Raw genomic sequence first — 6,649 nt, forward strand, 5'->3', positions numbered from 1 at the left:
TCTAATCACAAAGAATTTCTTTCAACTACAGTATTATTTATGTCATCTAATAATTTTGATAGTTACTCAAGGATTAACTACAAAGGCACTGATTATTAAATTGGCAATTATATTACCAATTATATTGATGAAGTTTGTTTGTATGAAATCCTTGAAATTATTGTTTTTCAAAATAATGTATCATTTATTTTGCATCAAATTCAATTAAATTCTTATAATATACATCTAAAAGCATATGAAGTTGATAGAGATAAATCCATAATTTCAAAAAGTTTAATAAATATTGAATAATTTAGTAGTCCACCAATTAATATTCATCAAGTCCCCGATGGAAGATTAATGATTAGACTATTTTATTATTCATGTTGTCTAACCTATTTTATCAATTTAAATTTTTAACCGTACATATGTAAATAAACAACCAAATAACCAAGTATAAGTAGTGGTTAAGTATTATTAGTAATAATGAATAATAGTAGATATATACTATTATAGTATATAGTTATATTAGTACATATTAATGTTTTTATTATAAATAGTAGTACTTGAAAGTTTTAATGCAATACAAATTTGAAGTCTATATTTTTTTATTTAATTATTAGGTTCACAATGAATTCTAGGGATGACGATGACAATGATAAGTTTGTCAATTATGATGATATGGAGAATATGGATAACTCCGAGTATACAGAACTTCAAAATGTAGTTAATTCTATATTTATAACGAACCTGTGTACAACATCTTCAGTTAATCAACCAGTAAATGGTTTTGTTTTGGAACCCAGTTATGACGAAACCGTTGATCTTTCACTTAAAGAAAAAAGTGAAGTGAAAGATCTTCTAGAAGAATGGAAAATGGGGTACTTACTGGAAACTTGTGTGGGTGAGTGATTTTTATTCAATAGTTATTATCTTATGTTATTCTTTATATTCTTTATATTCTATATATATTCTTTTTATATCAGCAAAAAGTTTCTTTTGGTAATAATTACTACTAAAAAAATTTAAAATTTTGAGAATATCTGATAATAATGATAGTGTTAATTACTTTGTTAATAAATAACAATTATAATTTATTTCCAGCCGAGTGTATAGATGTCGAAGCGTTGAAGTACATCAACAGTTATCAAATAGCTCAACTATTACATAAGTACCCACTTGGTAAACGAATCAAGTGTGTGCATTATGTTAATCAGTGGAGGAAAAACTCTACACAAAAAGTTGTTAGAAATGAGTCAACATCGAGAAAACGATCAACATCTATATCATCAATTTCATCTACTAGTTCACCGTCCATATCTTCTGAACCCATACAGTCATTTTTGCTTCATGATATTTTAACTAAAAGTGTTCAAGGAGAATTGATCACAGATTACTATCGTTCAAATAAAAACTTGAATGAAACATGTCGAAATTTATTAGTTGATTTGATAGTATCTTCATTGATTGATTAACAAATACCCATGTCCATATGTTTAGAAGATCGTATTGCTACAGAAATAATTGGAATCTTCACTACTGAGTTAAAGGTAAATTTATTTAATATTATCTTTCTATTATATTATAAAAATAAGTACCCATTGATATTTGTATCTTCCACACAATTTATAACTGCCAACCAATCAAATAATATTATTTAAAATGTATTAATAATGTTATTGTTATTGTTTCTGAGGGCTGGTGAATTCAGTGGGCAGGAGGGATCTCCACCTAGTTAAAAAAATAATAATAATAATATGTGTATAATAAAATTGTATGAATTTGTTTACAGGAAGTATATTTTATTAGAGATTTAGCAAGCAAGTGTCCGAAGGGGAAGTTATACTCCAAATACTTTAACAAAATAAAGAGCTTAAGAAGTCATGGATTGGTATCTCAAGTACCGAAAGATAACAAAAATGTTGTAAAATAAACAAGGGTTTGCGCAAAACTAGATAGCGAAATAAGTAATTCAATTTTGTTACTTGCTACTAATTTTTTTTTCAAAAACATTTTTATAATTAACAGCAGTCGAAAATGATGCTGAGGTAGCAACTCTTCTGAGCAGTTTAAAGCACGAAGACTTATCATGGCCAAACATAGACTATTTGGAAAAAAACTACAGGATACAGATTACAACACCTGAAAGCTACACATTTTTCTGCTGTAGATATTCAGAAAACTTAGCCTCAATATACAAAACCACTTGGATATAAACTTGTAAGTATAACTAATTCTTTAAAGATTAACTATTAGAAATTTATATTGAAAAATTCATTTTTATGCATTATTGTTCAATTTTAACTTCTTATTTTTTATTTTTGTATTTCTCTATTTATTTTGTATCAGGATAATTGCACTAATTATTTTCATACATAATTAAATTCAACTTTGACTTGATGATACTTTAACAAAGGCAGTTTAAGCACACAATATTTAGAGCATTGCACAAGCAATATATTATTAAGGTGTGGGTGGCTTGTTGAACATTTACTTAAGTAATAGTATTAATTGCATGGATATTTTTTTTACCCAGCCACCCGGCCGCCACCCGCCCGCCACTTTGGGTGGTTCAAATGAACCACCTTAAGGCTCGTTTCACACTACACGGTTTTGACCGTACGGCAAAAAAACGGACGGCGACATTCTGTAAGAGGCGCGAAGAAGAGCATATACGCTTTCATATTATACGGTCACGGCAAACTGCCGGTGCGGTGCCGTGCAGCAACCGTCTACTGCTACTACAGTATACGGCAGCCGGACGGCGCGATAAGCTTAGTGGCGTACGTGACCAAATGCACGTTTTCACATTACGCGATTTTATTCGTGCGGCAGAGTTCGATCAGTCACTTCGAGACACGATTACTTAAACTTGTGATTAAACTTTTAATAATTACAATATATTGTCTAAATAATGGCGGAATTCGATGTAGAATTTTTAATTACGCTCGTGCAAGAGAGACCAGTGTTGTGGGACAAAGGTCTAGAATTATACAAAGATAGGAATGCTACAAAAAATGCCTGGCGAGAAGTTTTAATAGAACTTAACCCGGAATTTGATGCTCTTGATGACAAGGGAAAAAATTTGTTTGGTAAGTATGTTTTTTACTAACATTACATTAATACAATTTATTTAAAATATAAATACTTAGTTTATTAAAAAAATTTAAATATCGATATAAATTAGTTAGTTTGCTATTAATATTCACTGGTATTTCAAGTTTATATTTTCGACATTTACCATGGTAGACTTCCGACGTCAGAAACAAAATATTTACACAATGTATTTCTTATGTTGTTTGGCGTAAGGCCTCCTCTTACGTTACTCTCATCAGATATATCTGACAAACCTGTGATTGACATTGTATCCAAGTCGTTATATCCATCCCTCTCAAGTACAAAATTATGTAACACAATGCAAGCATTTACAATTTTGACAGCAAATTCTGGTTGTACATTAATTGGTCGATGAAATATCCGCCACTTATTTGTGAGGATCCCAAAAGAGCATTCAACAAATCTTCTCGCTCTAGATAGTCGATAGTTAAAAATTCTTTTATCGACTGTCAGATGTGTTCCACCAAAAGGTCTCAGTAAATGTTTATGTAAACCAAATGCTTCGTCTCCAATGAAGAAGTAAGGTAGTTTTGGAATGTCTATTCCGGGCAAAGATTTTGCTTCTGGCAATTGTTGTTCATTATTTTCTATTGACTTCCACAAACTAGACCTTTTAAACACTGACGAATCGCAGTCTTTACCGTAACTTCCAACGTCAATGTACACAAATCGATATTTGGTATCTGCAACCACCATGAGAACTATAGAATTATATCCTTTATAATTAAAATACATTGACCCACTGTTAAGTGGGCAAATTAAACGAATATGTTTGCCATCGACGGCGCCTATGCAGTTCGGGAAATTAGCTCTATTCTCAAATCCAGAAGCAATTAACTCCCATATTTCTTTCGTTGGTGTTGGAATACAATCCTCTCTCATTAGGCACCAAATTGCTGTACATACTTCTTCTACTATTTTACTTGCCGTTGAAATTCCAATTCTATAACTGAAATGTAAATCGGTGAATGTACAACCACTTGCAAGATACCTAGAAACAATTTAAATTATGAACAGCATATACAATTATTTTTAGATTTTGAACAGAGTGATGAATGTATTAATTTTACAATGATGTGGGTGCTTTATTTATTTATTTATTTTATGTCTGTCATCACGTTTTGAAGCAGTAAAATTTTTTAGACTTCTCAATATTCTTTATTTGAATATTTGATTAATATTTTTTTCTTTCAGGTCAAGGAGTTCTTAAAAGATGGACTAATCTTCGCGATTCATTTTCAAAATATTTCAAAAAAGACAAAGAGTGCAAGAAAAGTGGCTCAGGAGCAAAAAAAATGAAGAAATATGTATACTTTGATCAATTGCAGTTTTTACGAAAAATTTATGTTGAGCGACCGACTTCAAATAGCCTGGAACCGGAACCGAGAAACGATCCAGAGAATGAAGAAGATGACATAGAGCCTCAAATGCAAGTTTCAGGTAATGTTTCAGATATTTCTAGGGAAAAAACAACTAATACACAAAAAGGGAGGAAAAATAAAAGTCAGAACGACATTGATTTGAGAATTATAAAATTACTAGAAGAAAAGGATCAACCTTGTAATAAAATGGCTTTTTTACAAAGTCTCTTGCCTCACCTGCAACAATTTGATAATCAGGACTATTTACGATTTCAAATGGGTGTTTTGAAAGTTATTGAAAATATCAATGAAAGTAAGAAAGAAAAACATCTTGCTACATCTTCTAATTTCGCACCTTATCAGCAACTTTATGTAAATACATCAAATCCTACTCAATATCATCCTCGACAATTGTTCAACACTCCCAACCACTCTAATGTTTTCTTATCTCAGCCATATTCAACTGGAAATCAGCAAATTCCATCATGCAGCAAACAACTGACTCCAGTTACTACCAACCACGAGGTATCTTACATAGAACTTGAACAGAATAGCCCTTCTGTAAATTCGGTAGCATCCTCAATAACAGAAACCATCGATTTTAGTACATTTTAGTATATTTAATTTATTTTTAAATTGACATGTAAAAAAACATTGTAATAGTCAAACATTTTTCTTTTATTTTCTATTGTTATTCATAAAGTATTATCAGTTATATTATAATAATAAAGGTGCGATTTTTTTTTCTATTAAATTGTTTTTTATTTTATTTTCTAGCGTAATTTATATACAAGTAAGTATTATCGGTTAACAGTATAATTATATTAAGTTAATTAATTACTAACCTCAATGTAATCGATAACATCTCAACTGGTTGTATACAATTTCTAAATTGCGTGTTTTCGCGTTGAAGCTTATCCTTCAGTATACCGTGTAATTCATCAAAAGAAGCACATGACTACGGAAATAATTAAAAAACTTATTTTCATCATTTCGTAAGTCATTAAATAAAGTATAAAATAATCCCACTTCCTCTCTCCTAGCATTAATAGGATGTACCCAAAAAACACGATTTTTCTGTTGTCTTTTGCGGCGACGATTGTATAACCATAGTGCAATAATTTGTTTGTCGTTCATTATAACAACCGCGCGACTTGAGTGTTCTTATAAAACTAACATAAATATAAACCTGTAAAAAAGTATACTAAGCATAGGAACCCTGCATAAATCGTGTTTTACCGTACGGTCAAACCCGTATAATGTGTAATGAGCCAATTGATCCGGTTTATGCCGTCCGGTTTTTTGCCGTACGGTCAAAACCGTGTAGTGTGAAACGAGCCTAAGTGTGTACTTTTCAGCGCCACTGGCACTGTGTGTATAATATTGTGATTGCGCTTTAACATTTTTAAATTTTTAATAATATTATCTCTTGAAGAATAATGATATTAATGCGGAGTAAAACTACTGCTAAGTTTTAATTATTATTGTTATTTATTTTTTTAGATCGACATTGATTTTAAACGTTTGTATGGAAACAATGTACATACTTACTCACTACATTTGTTGCATCATGCAACAAATTACTCCAAATATATTATGACCGAATAAAAGATGTGAACAGTAAAAAGCTACTTGAAGAACAGATAAATTACATTAATGCATCAGAAAGTAGGTACTAAGTACTTTTTAATGATTACTTTTTTATATTAATCACATTATTACTTTGATTTAGGTTCTAAATATTGTGTGATTATATATTTGATGCATGCATTATTTTTACCAACGTCCAAAAAATCTTCAATTGACTCAAATGGCAAAAAATATTTGATAAAATTTTCAATAAAGGACTCCCAAAATAGCTTCATCGTGGTATCGAACACAGCAATAGGAATGGAAGAAATGCTGAAGTTGAGAAAAAGCAGCAACAACCCATACAGCCATGTTTATTAATTATTGGCACAATACTGAATCCTACCCAAATTTTAGTATATTTTGATGACGTAAAGTACAAGTTTTTTTCTGTTATTAAAGCTTTAGATATATGTTTTAAAATATACCATGTATTTAATGTTGAATATCCATTGGAATCTCAAAACGTTTGGTTATTTATTCAACGTTATTTCTATGATTTAAAATTAAAATTTGATAAACCATGTCCTTTAGTTTATCAAATAATTTCAGAACTAAAATAA

General features: G+C 30.3%; 1 pseudogene; it reads left to right on the forward strand.

The window, feature by feature from the left end:
- The first annotated feature begins 609 nt into the window (after positions 1 to 609).
- On the forward strand, positions 610 to 6,649 carry LOC132939112 (uncharacterized; annotated as a pseudogene).

The sequence above is a fragment of the Metopolophium dirhodum genome, chromosome 1 (genome assembly GCF_019925205.1).
Source record: "Metopolophium dirhodum isolate CAU chromosome 1, ASM1992520v1, whole genome shotgun sequence".
Lineage (NCBI taxonomy): Eukaryota > Metazoa > Arthropoda > Insecta > Hemiptera > Aphididae > Metopolophium > Metopolophium dirhodum.